General features: G+C 36.3%; 1 long non-coding RNA gene across 2 annotated transcripts in view; it reads left to right on the forward strand.

The window, feature by feature from the left end:
- The window catches only part of LOC121077503, a 71,808-nt gene that overhangs the window by 12,810 nt on the left and 42,887 nt on the right, over positions 1 to 16,111 (forward strand). Inside the window, exon 3 of one of the 2 annotated variants that reach the window (XR_005824093.1) lies at positions 980 to 2,089. The exons of the other annotated variant lie outside the window; for it this stretch is intronic. This is a non-coding gene — a long non-coding RNA (uncharacterized LOC121077503). Of the gene's footprint in view, positions 1 to 979; positions 2,090 to 16,111 lie in introns of those variants that run through there. 2 annotated transcript variants of the gene reach the window in all.

Consider the following 16,111-nt stretch of genomic DNA (forward strand, 5'->3'; position numbering starts at 1 on the left):
CTGCCTGAAGTAATCTTACTATATCTCTATTGAAATGAGTACTTGTCTATAAAATGACCGTAGTAATTAGGCACGTGGGTGCAAGGGGAATGAGATCTTCCACTTGCTATTCCCTTTATAGGCCTCTCTAAACTGCAGTTTTGGGCATGAGCTTTGGGCTTTGGACTGTAGCCCCTACACTTTTTTTTTCTTAAAGCTCTTCTTCAACAAGCACATTTACAGCACCTGACCAGTACAGATATTAGTAAATGCTCATTTATCTCTTTGTGAGATCTCAGAAGAGGTCTCCACTGGGGTGTTGAAATGAGATGGAAAATGGTGGTTACTAACAGCCCTTTTCTGAAGGACGTGACAGCTGTCAGAAGCCATTCTTACTCAGCGGCTGGACTTTTTATTTTTCCTTCTCTGTCCAAGTACTTTCTGAAGTGTTTTGAATTTATGTATCTTGGCATGCTACCTTGGACACAGCCAGCTATGTTGAATCAGAATGCTGATGTGGAAAGGGAACTTGCACTTATGAAAGATGCTCATCAAGGATAAGTAACAGTATAAGGAATAAGCATTACAGAGGTGCATGATGCATAACATCCATGAAATGGACTGCTTGGTTAGTCAAGAAAGCTAAGTCTGACTATCAGCAGTACTTGAAGGACATAATTACAATTTTGCAAACTGTCATAAAGGCTACACAATTACTTGAGAGAGTATCTTTGCCTCCATGATCCTGTCACCGGTTAGTAAAGACTTCATATGCATGAATATAACTGCCAGTGTGAACTGTGAAAACATGATGACAGTGACAGATTTTTTGTTGTAATTCTGGACTATTTCTGATTTCCTAATCAACGAAGTGTACTAAAGCTGACCCAAAATAATGTTAAAAACACAGTTTTCTATATAACTTTACCACAGTCTGCTAGGTAATTTAAACCATTTCATCTGTATTGTAAAAACTTATTTTGTATTTTTTCCTCATCAGATAATCAGGAAAAGAAAAACAACCCAAATCTGCAGGAAGAGGAATATAACTTCTAGTAGAATGAATATAATCAGTTCTTGGTGCCTGCAATAATGCTATCACATCGCCATGTTAACAATATTCCTTTTATCTCAATTGTATCAAATGTTATGTGTAGTCTTTTCTTCATTTGTTTCAACTACAAGATCTTTATGGCCAGGACTCTCTTACTCTGTAGAGTGCCTAACGAAGATATTTAATATAGCTTGGCAGTTGAATGCTATCCATTAGCACAGATAAACTGTAGTGGTTTCTAGCCTTCCAGACAAACTTAATTGCTAACTTTCACTCTTTAACCTCCTTATTACCTCTAAATACCTATTTCACTCCTTGTACTCTTTCTCACTGTTGCCTTAATTTGACTCTTAGCAACGTATAAACTACTATATCTTATTTTGGGTAGTTTTTTTCTCCATGCTGCTATTTGGTTGTATATTTAAAGCACCTCTAAAGTCTTACTAGTGGCTTTTTTGACAGGGAAGCTGGGCTCTAAAAGCTTGTCTGCAGCTTACTTGATGTCATTGCTTAATGCCTCAATCTGCTTAAATGCAAAGTGAGGGCAATGATTTTGCCATTCTTTATGATGAGTCCTGATATTTCTTAACCAAATGTTCTATATGAGTTAAATATTATAATGTGTTACTAGACACTGCGAAGAACATTTGGTTGGATAATGCAATCTATTTATTATTGCTCTGCATCTATTCAAGGACTTTAAAGTAACAGGGAGATATTTCTATATGTGTATAGGAATCCCGAAAGAACAAATTTTAGCATATGATGAATTACAGTGTGGCTGCAGTACACAAAATTCTTTTCTGCCATTCAATTTTCATTCCCTTCATGAAATTAAGAGCATTAATTCATCTAAAGGGCTGAAGGAGCTTCAGTATCTAACATCACATCGATATGCTCTACACTACATGGTGAGAGAGAAGGTTTATCACTGCGTTTCTCTGGTGAACAACCAGCAAAAGGTTCCTGTTATGTACATGATTTTATATTGCTTCTATCCCAACTGTTTTCTCCTTTCCACCCACTCCCATCTGCACCTGAATTAAAAATCCCGTACTTCTGTCTGTTCCAGTGGCTTATATTTCGATATAATCGGCTAAAACAGAAGGTAAAAGCACCTCCATGTTTTCTGTCACCACCACTACTGGTACTAGTGTCAGAGAACAGTTTCTGGAAATACCAAGTGCTTAATAGGGATGCTAAAGGAACTACCAGTTCCTCCTGTCTTACACAAGCATTTGTGTATACTTGCAAAGTTTTTGTAGGTCTTAGAATACCTCTGAGGCATATGGAATAATATCCCAGTCCAGTTTTATGTTTGAAGAAACCAAAGTGCAACCATAGCTAATGATGCTCCAGATCGTTCTGCAACTGAGGGACAGAACCAGGAATAGTTACCGTGAAAGCAGATTGTTTGCTATGAATGTTCTACCATAGCAGTTGCAATAACAAGCCTCTTTGAAGGCTAAAGGCATGTTTTTAAAAAGTGACTCATAAGTCTGTGCTACAATTCATGGCGTGAGTGTTTCAAAATCTCTGATTCATGTACCAATAAAAATGCAGTGACAACTACATAGAGCTCAGTGTGATTTCACATCAGCTACTGGTACACTTGTATGCTGTACGTACGTGGTGATAATAATTACATGCATATGAGTTATAGATTTAAACCCTTGTTGGTATGTCTCTCAAAATGGAAATCGCCCTTTTAGGTGTACAGACTTCCCTTTAGAATCTCTGAACATAAAGGTTCTATTAATTAGGTAAATGAATTTAAATTCTTAGGTCCCATCACCTTTGCCCTTTGACTTCACATCTACTGAACTTTCCAGAAATCAAAATAGTTGCCTGTATCTCTTGCACCACTTAAAATGCAAATTTTAGTCCTCCAAACTCCAAGTCAGTTCCCACCTAGAGTGCCTAAAGTTCATGTCACATGTATTTTTTTCCAGTCTTCTGAAATCGTTCTCTGGGTAGCCTAAATATTTGAGCACATTAAAGACCAGCATTGTGTCTGTCGCTAGTCTTGGCAGAATCAATAATCTAGGTCTTTCTTACCTATGCCTTGCAAGTATTTTAAATCAGTAAGCATACTCTGACTGTGAGTTTTGGACAAGCTTATGCAAAATGCAGGGAGAGAAAGAATCACAGAATCACAGAATGTTAGGGATTGCAAGGGACCTTGAAAGATCATCTAGTCCAATCCCCCTGCTGGAGCAGGAACATCTAGATCAGGTCACACAGGAAAATATTGTCTTGCTTAACACCTTGGGTATTCACCTGCAGATTAGAAGAGCTATATTCTAGTTCTTTCTCAAATTTCTATTTCAGTAAAAAATAAAATAAAATTTGCATAAATGTCTAAATTTGAGAGATCAAACTATAACATAAATCTAAGAAATTGTAGACAATAGAATAGAAGTGGTTATGTGGTGCTTGTGAAGTTTAAACAAATGTATTTACTAGCATTGTAATATTTAATCTTCTCATGGACAGTACCTGGATAAGTCTGATTTGTGCCCTTGGAAGGGTGACATGTCTCTATTTAGAGCAAAGTCTTGACCCTACAGAATCAATAGAGCTCTTTATATCCTTTCAGTTAACCTTAATACAGCCTAGCTACTTCTATTCAAATAGGACATTAGAAGTGTTTGGAAGAGGACATCCAAATTCAGTTATCTTGTGGAATGATTACATTTCCTACAAACTCATTGTGCCTTCTCTTTTATATCTCTTGATTTTATGTTGAGCCACAAGTAAACCAAGATAATGAAGTTATCATATTTGAATTAAATAGAGAAGTTATTTATGTCCAGGTACTATTAATATATTTAGATAAATAAATCAAAGCTGCTTTTGCCAGGCCAATGGTAGCTTTTGTTTCAGGGAGGATTTCTAGTCTAATTGTGTTAGGACCCTATGTTCACTAATAATACTAACACCACAAACATAGAAATTATCTGGAAAGCAATGGACTCTCCTGTAACTGAGTTATCTGCATGTAATAATGAAGAAATTGAATCACTATACAGTCACTGCAGTGCTTCAGAAAATCAAACCTACAAATGAGTATATTTTGTATCCACCTGAAGGATTTTTATACAAATTCCAGTGCTTTAACTTGGAAAGTTATTTTGGGGGGACCAATGCAGGAATGGGAATATTTCATGGTTGAGTCCACAGTTGTTTTCTTGTTTTCAACTACAATTCACACCACAAGTTAAAGTAAATTAATGTTATGCAACACTGGTCTTGCAGTTCATTTATGATGGAAGTTTACTGTATTGTTTAATGCACAACTACGAAATGGTTAGATAATCTGGGAATGAGGGCATGGTACAAATCAATTCAGTACAGCATGATATTAATACTTCAGCACAGTTGTCTTCATTATGGAGTGTGGTTTTGATAGCTAACTCATGATCAGACTTGCTTTCCATCCTTTTGACCATCACTACTGAAACGTTCTCTGTGGCACTACTGTCATTTTTGAACACGTATTTCTACAGCACCTCCTCAGCTAAGGTGCTGACCTATCTTGCTCCAAGGCACTGCTGTATAATCAGCAGTTTGTTCAGTCTGAGTAAAGATCTCTTCAAATGCTCATCCGTAGTTGGCTGTTGAATTTAAGCAGCACTGTGGTGCTTTGAGCTGGCAATCCAAACATCTTCATTTAGAAAGAAAACACCATACGGTATAATCAACTCACCACAGTAATTTTCTCCACTGCAGTATCATTAAAGAAATATTGTAGCATAAAAAAAAAAAAAAAAAAAAAAAAAAAAAACTAAAATATGCTGCTTGGCCAATGAAAAGGCCAACTGCCTTCTGCAGTTGCATCTATTTTTACTTACTTTGCTACTGTAATGTCTGAAATCCTTTCTCTTAACACATCCATGCCTGTCTTTACTTTTTGAAAAGAATCTGAGTTATAGGAATCCAAGTTTGAAGAATCAACCATCTCAGAGAGGTTTAAAATCTTATCACTCAAAACACTGACTAACTTTCTAGCATAAGATGAGTCTCATGAGGAGCTGGAAACTGAACCCAGCAATTTCAGTTAAGTTCAGAAAGCCTGATGATTGTAGTCCCTGCTGTGGGGTGTCATTTTCCTCCATGGCACCATTTTACTTCTGCATGTGCTGAGATTCAGACAGGAACCATTGACAAAGTGTATGTTGTGGTTTAGCCCGGCTGGCAGCCAAACACCACACAGCCGTTCGCTCACCCTCCCTCCTCCCTCTCCGGGATGGGGGAGAGAAACGGGAAAGTGAAGTCTGTGAGTTGAGATAAAGACAGTTTATTAAGACAGGGAAAATAATAACAATAATAATAATAATATATAATAATAATAATAATATATATTATATAATAAATGTGTACGAAATAAGTGATGCACAATGCAATTGCTCACCACCCGTTGACCGATGCCCCCTATCCCTAGCACGGACCCCCCCTCCACCCCGGCTAGCCACCCTATATTGTTTAGCATGACGTCAGATGGTATGGAATACCCCTTTGGCCAGTTTGGGTCAGCTGTCCTGGGTCTGTCCCCTCCCAGCTCTTGCTGCATCCCTAGCCTGCTCGCTAGCAGGACAGAGCGAGAAGCTGAAAAGTCCTTGGCTTGGTGTAAGCACTGCTCTACAACAATTAAAACATCAGCATGTTATCAGTGCTCTTCTCATTCTAATCCAAAACATAGCACCCTACCAGCTACTAGGAGGAAAAATAACTCTGTCCTACCTGAAACCAGGACAGTGTATTACTGAAGCACTTAGAAAACATTGACCAATGAAGAAAATATAAGTCAAATATTTCCGATGTGGGATATGTATGATGAGATATTAAAAAACAAAACAAAACAAAACAAAAATAATTAAGTCTTTGAAATGATAAAACAATGCGCTTTCAGCAAATAGAAAGGGAATTTGCTTTTGCATTTCTATATGATGAAAGAAAAAGATACAGTGATATATTAGGAAAAAATATAGTTCCTATCAGGTATTTTCAAGGATACAATTAGACTGTAGTTGTGAGAATTCACAGGCTTCTCATAATAGCCGTGAAATTAATTTTCATGGGGAAAGAGATTGTGTGATGTTGAACCACTATTACTTTTGTGTTTGAATCTAAGTTGATTATTTTAGTTTCTTTGGCTAGTCCCTGAGAATACACTAGCAGCATGGGAGGGCCAAAGACACTAAGAAAATGAAGTTATCTTTCTGAAACTGCAGTTACACCAAAAAATTGAATGTGTATTATGTTTACTTCTATACAAATACCAAAATATGACCTGTATTTTACGGTAATACATACCCATTCTGAAAACAGTGGGAGGTCTTTGAAACCTATTTGTTCAAAATAAATTTGTAACATGTCAAGGGAGAAAGACAGAGAGGAAAACAGGTGGGGGTAATTTTTCTGCTCCTTCTGTCAGTTTGTTGAACCTCTTCTGCTTTTCTTGCCTGCAAAAATGTTACTCCAAAATGGCTATATTTTCTCCCCTCTTGAAAACATAAACCTCTGATTGCTTTATGGATCTGTCTTACGATTTCGGGTATGTATTTATAATTAATTCATTACATCAAACTGATCCCAAGTAAATCCCACTAATGTATTTCTGAAAATATTTTCCATGAGATTTTCTTCTGATAAAGTAGCATCCCTTTCATTTCATGTGAATTTGTATTGGCACTAAAATTTGGGAAAAATGAATTTCAAAGTTACAAGCCTCCAGTATGGCTAAGCACATTCTTATAATCCACCTGTAAGGAAGCTGACACTACCGTGTGTGCTTAGGCAAGTCAAAGAAAGGAGGAATATGGAAGTTTATGTATCAGCTGACATCCATGTAGAAGAAATTCATTATTTGATTCACGTAGCAAATGATAGAACAAATTCAAGTAATAATGAATATGTTTGAGAAAATATGATCTGCTTACAGAAAGTTTTAAAGTATGCAAATGGACGTAGGGTAACAAAGAAGATGAAGGGTCTAGAGGGCAAGAGAGGCACTGATCTCTCTCTGCTGACCAGCAATAGGACCCAAGAGAACAGCATGAAGCACCAACAGGGGAGTTTCAAATTAGAAATTAGGGCAAGGTTCTTCACTGAGAGGCTGGCCAGGCACTGGAACAGATTCTCCAGGGAAATGGACGTGGCACCAACCCTGTCGGAGTTCAAGACGGACAACACTCTCAGATATATGGTTTGATTTTGGGTGGTCCTGTGTGGAACTAGGAGTTGGACTCGATGATCCTTGTGCATTCCTTCCAATTGGGATATTGTATGGTTCTGTGAAATGTTTATTGTAACTACATACTAAGATATGCTCAGAATGTTAGTATCCAATCTTGATCCACAAAGCTTTATTTCAACTTTGGACTGAAATGAGAAACAGATCAGAAAATTCATATTTTTATGGTGTATTGTAGTAATTGTAATATACAATTATTTCTTCTGGCTGTAGAACAGATATGAAAGATCTGGGAGTCTATTCTTAATGAAAAAAATCTCCCTAAAGGTTGAGGGAGACTTGAAATTAGATATAAAATATAGTTATGAGGCAACACAGCCAAACTATGGTCTCCCCTGTGGAAATCAAGAAAACCAAAGTAAAAGAAAAAGTTGAGACAAATACTTTAAACCACTAAAATATTTTCAAGAGAGTGTCTGTATTGCTTTGTGTCAAAGATGACATCCTTAACTTAAGTAATGCCTAAAAGTGCTTGTTATTTTACATGCAGATTTGTTGAAATGACCAGAAGCCACATTCCAGCTGGGTGTTGTTTGGTACAAATGCAGTCCTACAGTCATTCACATTTAAATTTAAAATATGGCTCATTGTTTTCAGTTTTTCAATTTGGAACTGTACTCAGAGTTCTTTATTTTGATGTCAAAAGGGTTACAGAGTTTCCAAGCTGCACACCCGTAAATCCAAAAAGGTTTTATAGTCCTATCTTTTACAATAGTCAGAGATAAAAATACCATTAGAGAGAATAATCCTGCATAATACCTGGGTAAAAGAGATAGGGCTCATTTTTCTCCTCTAGCTTTTGGAAGAAAGAATGGAGGAACTGAGAGTCTGGAGACTGAAATGATCCTGGATTAAAAGTGATAATAGGGCTCCAGAGTAGCTCTTGTAAACAAAACCAATTAAAAGGTTGACATATTCTGGGAAAGCATGCCAGCAAGAGGCAGCAGCAGGAGATACCTTCTTCATCCATTTTGACAATGACAGCCTACAAAGTTCATAGAATCATAAAATCATCCAGGTTGGAAAAGACCACTAAGATCATCTTTTCCAAGCATTGACCTAGCATTAGGTCTACCACTAAACCATGTCCCTAAGTACCACATCTACACGTCTTCTAAATATCTTCAGGGATGGTGACTCAGCCACTTCTCTGAGCAGCCTGTTCCAATGCTTCCCAACCCTTTCAGTGGCCATTTCCTCATGTCCTATTGCTTGTTGTTTGGGAGAAGAGACCATCCTCACTACAACCTCATTTGTGGTAGTTGTAGAGAGTGTTAAGGTCTCCCCTTTTCTCCAGGCTAAATAAACCCCAGTTCCCTCAGCCACTCCTTGTAAGACTTGTTCTCTAGGCCCTTTACCACCGTCATTGCCCTTCTTTGGACACACTCCAGCATCTCGATGTCTTTTTGTAGCGAGGGACCCAAAACTGAAAAAATATTCAGGATGTGGCCTCACCAGAGCTGAGTACATGGGGAATATGGATAAGATTCGTATGAATCTTAGTATGAAACGAAGCATGGTTATGAGTAAAAACATTCATGCTTGCATGAAGCTCAGCAATTCATTAATGATGCTGAACTAGGCAGCAATAAAAGTGTAGGAGAAGCTTAGGCTGTGCTGGAGAAGAGATATGTACATGCTGAAATAACCATCTTCATATGCAGCTATGTTTTTTTCAAGAAACAAAGTAGATTGATGAAATAGCTGCTCTCAGACACAAGAAGTAAGATCTACCCCCTGTAAAATAAAAGGCTTCACTGAAAAAAAAAAAAAGGCTAGATTATTAAAATATATTTTCCCCTTCTATTGTGGATTTGGACAGATTTTCTTCATTTATATGTGGCTTACTTGAGGACCGTGAAAATATGATGCTATCTCACATTGCAGACATTACTATGCTAGGATAAAAGTGAGGTTATTCCATTTATTACAAATATATCTCACCTCTGCTTGGGCAGATTTTGTTGATGTGAAGAACCTGAATCACACAGATCTGAGATAAGAACTCAGATGCATGTTGAAATTTCTAAATTTTGAGGGCGTGTTGTTCTGGGGATTTTAGTCTATTCCATTAGGATGCATGTCCTAATCCTATAAGCCTTTAAGCAGATGTATTTCTTACTTAAGTGGGCTATATTAATTCCAGTAAATGAAAATAGCTGTAACCCAAGTTTATTCATGTACCTCACAATTTTCTAGTGCTGAAACTATAAGTATACATATTGGCTATATTTGTGTTTTATGCCTTACAAATCTGGGAAGCAGTGAAATTACACTATTACACTGTCCAGTGTTCTCCTTTGGCTTTGTTTGTCTGTTTACAGTGGGAAAAAGAAGAAAGCAGGGTAGGAATAAAGAATGTATCCATGTGCTGCAGGAGCATGGTACTTGCCAACCCATTACTTCTTATAAGAAAAAAAAAAAAAAAAAAAAAAAAAAAAAAAAGACATACTTATCCAGGCTAAAAATTGCTTCTTTTTACCTAATACTCAGAACTTAATTCTCTTTTCAAAATATGGAAAAATGATCTTTGCAGCACAGTTGATGATGAAACTCCAATTCCAGTTTCTAAAACACCGGATGATAAAATACTTACTGAATCAAGGTGCAGCACTGCTTAGGAGTACCAAATCCATAATATCTGAAAACTGTTTCTCACCAGGAGATGTGTTTCATTTTTTCATTTTAAAAAAATTCTCCCTTTCATGCAAATGTCTAAATCAGTGATATGGCAGGGTAAACAAGCAAACAAACAAAAACTGAGTTTAATAAACAGGCATTCTTAAGGACTTCAGATATTTCCTGATTTAGTTCAGTGTTTAAAGAAGCTGAAACATTTATCTTATTTATCCAGTCCCAGGCAATGGTACAGAAACATACTGTGTGTTGAGACATAATGTTATGTATTGACTGTTAGTGGTAAAAGCTCTTTTATTTGTTATTTAGTTAGTGCCTGAGTGGTTAAGTTACAGGTGATCAAGAGTTATGTGGAGCAATGGAATGGATGTTCACTTCTTGATAATTTTAAAGTACAGATCTGCAGGACAGCTAGGAGTAAGTTGGGTGGATAAGAAAGTTGTGGCTTTCTTCATTAATAATGGCCAATATGTTTTTTCTATAATTACATCTGTCCTTCAAAAAGGTGTAAATTAGACAATGTAAGTAATTCTTAGCAAATATAATGGATAACTTTTCCCCCTTAATTGTATATTTTAAATGAATGGGTGATAATTCATCCATGTAAGTAAGTTTGAAACCGAAATAATTCCTGGCCCATTTTCTGCTTGCTAGCCATTCACTGCAAGTGGATATACAAAGGTCTGAGCTCAACCAGATTAAACACTGGTATTCTGCTGCATGAATTGACATATGTAGCTCTTAGAATAGTTTAGCTTTCTGGCACAAATATCAGTCTGTATCAGTGCTGCAGGCTTTTGACAGTAGCTGGAATATGATGTCATGAATAAAGAAGGGGCTAAGAGTGAGAATATCGAAGTGAATGACTTCTCTAACTGATGCTTTGCCATTGTAGATGTACTAGTCAGTGCATTTTATTCAGATGATCCCATCCTGTGTACCCCTAATGAGCTAAAGCTCTTTCTCAGAATTATAGATCTCTAGTTCTGACATCCCACTGGCGGGAGTTAAAGTGAGTAGTTGAAGTTAGAGGAAGGATTTAGGATTTCTTCACTTCTTAAAAAAGCAGTGAGAAAATTTGTGTCTTTTTCCCATAGCCTTGATAAGACAGTTCATCTTAGTTTTCCTCCTGCAATGTGGCTGAAATTAGGATGCTTTCCTTATTGTCTTCACTAGCACAATTATGTATGTATGTTTCCTTTTTTCCTTTACTACTTTGCTATTGCATATCTTCTTGCATCATTTTCTTTCTTCCACTGCTTCCTCTTTAGTTTTATGTTTCTTTCTTTTTATGAGTATATACTGACCTTCCACTTTTGCTTATTGTCCTCCTTTGCTTTTAGAATTAGGTCTTTTTAGTCCTGGAACAAGAAATAGGAAGCTGAATCTGAAGAACTGTTCAGATATGCAGCTGTCCAGTACTTCTGAAAGTATTTTTGTCCAGGATAATGCTGTTCTAATGAAAGAGGTTAGAGCTATAGTTCTAGAAAATAAAATATTCAGCTCCCTCTGAAATACCTTTTGAAAAGGAAATACACATACAGAATGAAAAAAAAAAAAAAAAAGCAGCCTATACTTGATTGAGAGAGAGTTTGCTCTGTTGAGAGTATTGTATACAGGAAGAAGCAAAAACCCAAAACAGAAATGTGCAATTTCTGATAGTGCAGATGTTTTACAGTAGCTCGTAATTGCTTAGTTCTCCATTAACAAATAAATGAGATATTTAAACATGATTAGAATAATTTGCTGTTCCACTTTGTTTCCATTTTGCAAATGTTGCAAAATTATGATGAACAAGTTCAACATAAAAGAAGTATAGAATTCAACACTACCTTTCAAGTGGAAAATTTTTCTGTCCAGTTGTTTGCCATCCAAAGTGCAATTACGATCTTTGTCTTAAGTGCAGCAACTTAAGAAATGACTCAGTTCTATTACTACATGTTTAAATAGCAGCCTATAGGCATGTGCGGCTGCCCTAAAGAGCAAAATATCCTTGTGTCCTTACCTGAAAATTGACAAACCCTTGGTAGTGTATATCTCAGTGAAGTTGCTTTAAATGTCATTAAATGTCAAGAGGTAAAGCTTTCAGCTTTGGCCATGTTACACGGAGAAAATTTGCGCCCATAGGTAACTGTCTAGGTGCCTAAACATACACATCTTCCCCTGCATTTTTTAATACATTTATTGTTTTTTGTGTCTTAAAAGTTTGGGAGAAGTACTCCCACTGAGCAGCTGATGTCACTGCAGGCTGTCTTCCACTCTACTCTAGTTTTTAAAATAATCGTTTTCTCTCAGAATTTTTTGTTGTCTCCTTAAACAAGACTGGCTCTTTAGAATAAGTAAGTGCAGATTCCAACAGTTAATGTCTGTTCTGTAACCTACAAAAATGTCTGTGGATGCGTATCTCCTTAGGGAATACTTCCTAGCTTCTTTTGCACCAGAAATATTTCATATTTACATTTTCAATATAGACCTGATTTGAGAGAAGTCAGATTGCCTCATTAAGGCCTACTTCATCAAGGAATTTTTGAATATCTTTACATCCAACAGCATAGGGATTACACCAATGAACTATTCCAAATCATAAGATCAGCTGCTTGCACTTCCATGTTGTGCTGCAGAAATGCATAAATTGAACAAAATATAATCCATTTCCTACTGAAATCAACAGAAATCAGCTCAGATTTCCAGTGGAACCAAGGGGGAGTCTTCCCATGCACTTCAGTGAGAGTTAGATTAATGACAACAGATGTGGCTGCAAAGCATTATGCTGTTTTATATCTATGATTCTAGCAGTTCAATGAATCACCCTATTAAATTGTATAAATGGTCATGTTGTGATTATTTCTTCATTATTTCTATAGAGGAACCAATCTAGATTGAATTTAGGGTTTTTAAAGGCTATTTTTGGCCTCATTAATAAGCAATGTGTGTCATTTAGGAGTATGACCATATTATTTATGCTAAAAAACATGAAATGCTCTTTACATAAAGAACTTATGTTCCTCAGGCATATCGGCACAACTTTCGGTTATGCAAATGAATGAACAACTTAAAAACAAAATGAGTCACATAAGTCTAAAAAAAGGACGATAGATATATATGATGCATACAGACACAAAGTAAATGTGACTTTGATCTTTAAATACTGGTAGTAACTGCTCTACCCCATTTTGCGTAGACGAAGCACAAATGCCTAGCCATGTACTAATAAAAAAACATAGCATATTTTCGCATATATACATTTTGTAGGTGTGCATTCATACACACACATTATATACATTGTGTGAACGTGCACCTCTGGATCATGTGCATTGCTATATCACACACATAACTTCTTTCTAACTGGAAGAAATATGCTATAAGATTTATTTTTTTTTTAACTGAAAGCTTCAGTCTAATTTTTTAATATAAATAAACAGATTTATATTTTATTTTTCTATATTGGTTGCTTACCTCTCATTGAAAATTATAGAGATCTAAGCATCTAATTTATTTTGAAAACTTGTCTGGGTTCTTATGTTCTTCATTTTCTATTAATTACTGTCTGCCTAAAATGACCTCTTCTGTCTCAGGGTATATGAAGGGGTATATATGCACTTTCAATTGCAAGCTTTAGCTGCAAAGAAGCACAATTTAATGCTTGTATTCCACCAGACATTGTCAGTGTTGTTGAGATAATCCCAGTCTGACTCAAGGTTTTCAGGTATGCTCTCTTACCACACTCCATGCCAGATGCCCATCTGCTTAACACTGCTCACTGGAGAACTTCTTCTCATGACTCCTCTGATATACTAGATCTTAAACTAGACACGAGTATCTTCTAGTATGGAATATGCTATTTTATGCACAGAAACCTTACATACCTGATATACGGTCTATTTTATAAGGGAGTAGTATCCCTTGATCTAATAAGTCATACTGAATTTCAAGCAGGGTAAGGTAAAAGACAAAGCAAAGCTTTCACTTAAAATAACTACCATAAAAAACATGGTTTAAAATACAGTTATAGAAGTTGGGGTGAGGTCATAAAAGAAACCTAAGCCTTTGATGTTACCAAATGGTCACTTCAACTGGGTAGCCTGACCAAATGCAACAGATTAACCAGATTTAGCAGCTAAGCAAAATGATGACAATGAAACAGGGCAGAGAACATGATTTGCTCAGCAGCTCCAAAATTCTTTGAAAAGATAGAAATGTGGAAATTGCAAAATCTAGTATACCATATGATATGTATGGGGAAGGACTATTTAACACCTGATACCTAGCCAAAAGGCTTTAAATTACAAATAATAATAATAAATATAATAATAAAGGGTTTAAAGTACAAGAACTAGACAGGAAAAAAAAAAGTCCAAAAGAAGCTGCTATTCCTCTAGCCTTCTAACAAGCTTATTATCTTGGTAATAACCAGTCACTGAAGTCTCTGGAGACTGTCCTAAATAAATAGGCGCAGTGTCTAGTCATTAATTACCTGCCTAGTTTCAAACCAAACTGAGCACAGTTCTAATGTACATTATAGGTTTCTGTTTTTAATTGAAAGCAAACATGGGTAAACAATGAAACCACATGTTTATCAAATGCCTATTTCCTAGCAATCAAGAACTATGGTAATTGCAGTAGCAAAAGGTGTTTATCAAATGCTTCACTGACAAGTACTTAACTATGTCTCCCCCTAGTCCTTGTTCCCATAAAACACCAGCAGTGCTGGCAACAGTGCGAAAAACGTCCCTCTCGAGGCCAGCGAGACCATGTTTCACAAAGCCTTACTGAATGAAAGGTGACTGGAAAAATGCTGTGGACTAATTGCAACAAAAAGATTTGAGAGACCAAAAAAGAAAAACGGTGGTGGGAATAAATAAGCATGTGACATATGCTAATAGAAACAGACCACATATTCCCTAATAAGCAAAAGGCTAAAGCCCTCTAAGGACTTATGGCTGTATTTTGATACACACTCAGGGGGAAGTACTGATTAGGCCCCTATGGTGGATGTTTCAGGGGAACTTTTATAGTCATATTTTCTAAAGCTTTCCAAAATGCACTTGATAGTGCTTTCACAGGTGGATATCTAGAGTTTAGGAAGAAACAAAAATTCATTTAAAACCTCAGTGTTTCAGTACAGGAGTCAACAGTCTTTCCAAAATCCCTTCCTGAATATGTCACCACTGAATCGCTTGCTAAAAGAAGTCAAATACTTGATTAAGTAACGGGAAAACAAGGTTGATTATAGAGTAATGCACTTTGATTACAGTAGTGAGTTGTCACTGTGCTGAGCTATGGCAGAACTCTCTTGGTTCTTTGACAAGATTCTGTTCCTTTAAGAGTTAAGCCCTGTGTTAATTAGTTAGCATCTCTACCATAGATAGCTATGATGCTCTAAATCTACCCTATGCTGTTATGCTTATCTGTGTGCATGGAAAAGGAAATAACTATGTGGGTATCAAATGTCCTTTCAATGGTTTAATGATGTCAGGAATAATCATTGACCTGACATTGCCTTATAATAAAAAGTTCACTGACCCAGTAAATATCATTTCACCCAAAAAAAATTTCCAATCTAGATTAGACATCAGTCAGTGGTCCCTCTGTCCCCTTGACCCACATATAAACTTAAGAATTTCTAAAATCTCTGTTTCAATTAATTTGCCAATTCTGGAACATCAGTTCCTTTGATTTCTCCTTTGATCTCAGGAAAACCATTTGGTTTGCACCTATCTGGAAAGCTAGAAAATGGATTGACTTTTTAAACTTCTTAACCAATCCTAACTTATTTTTTGTTTTGATTTTGTCAAATAATTATATAGATTGTGTTTAACTGATATAAACCCACATAATTCCGTTCTTCTTCCATGTGCCTTCATTGTTTTATATCCAATGAAGATTTACCCCTGCTGTTCTGGAAGAACAAAAGCCAATCTAACTCTGTTTATAAACATGCTTGAGAACGAGCTGCAGTTCTGATGATATTAGCAGAAACAAGCGCACCTTGAGAATAGCAGTTTTTACTTAATTAATGCTATATGACCATCTGGGGAAACAGTTTGTTTTTAATATACTTCCAGAAGTTCTATGCATGTAAAAATGCTTAGGTATTGCAAAACATACACAGTGCAATAGTAGATTATTAAAATAGAGGAGTAAATATACAAACACCAAAGTGCACATACACAAAAAGGAGAACA

Source organism: Cygnus olor, chromosome 13 (assembly GCF_009769625.2).
Source record: "Cygnus olor isolate bCygOlo1 chromosome 13, bCygOlo1.pri.v2, whole genome shotgun sequence".
Classification (NCBI taxonomy): Eukaryota; Metazoa; Chordata; class Aves; order Anseriformes; family Anatidae; genus Cygnus; species Cygnus olor.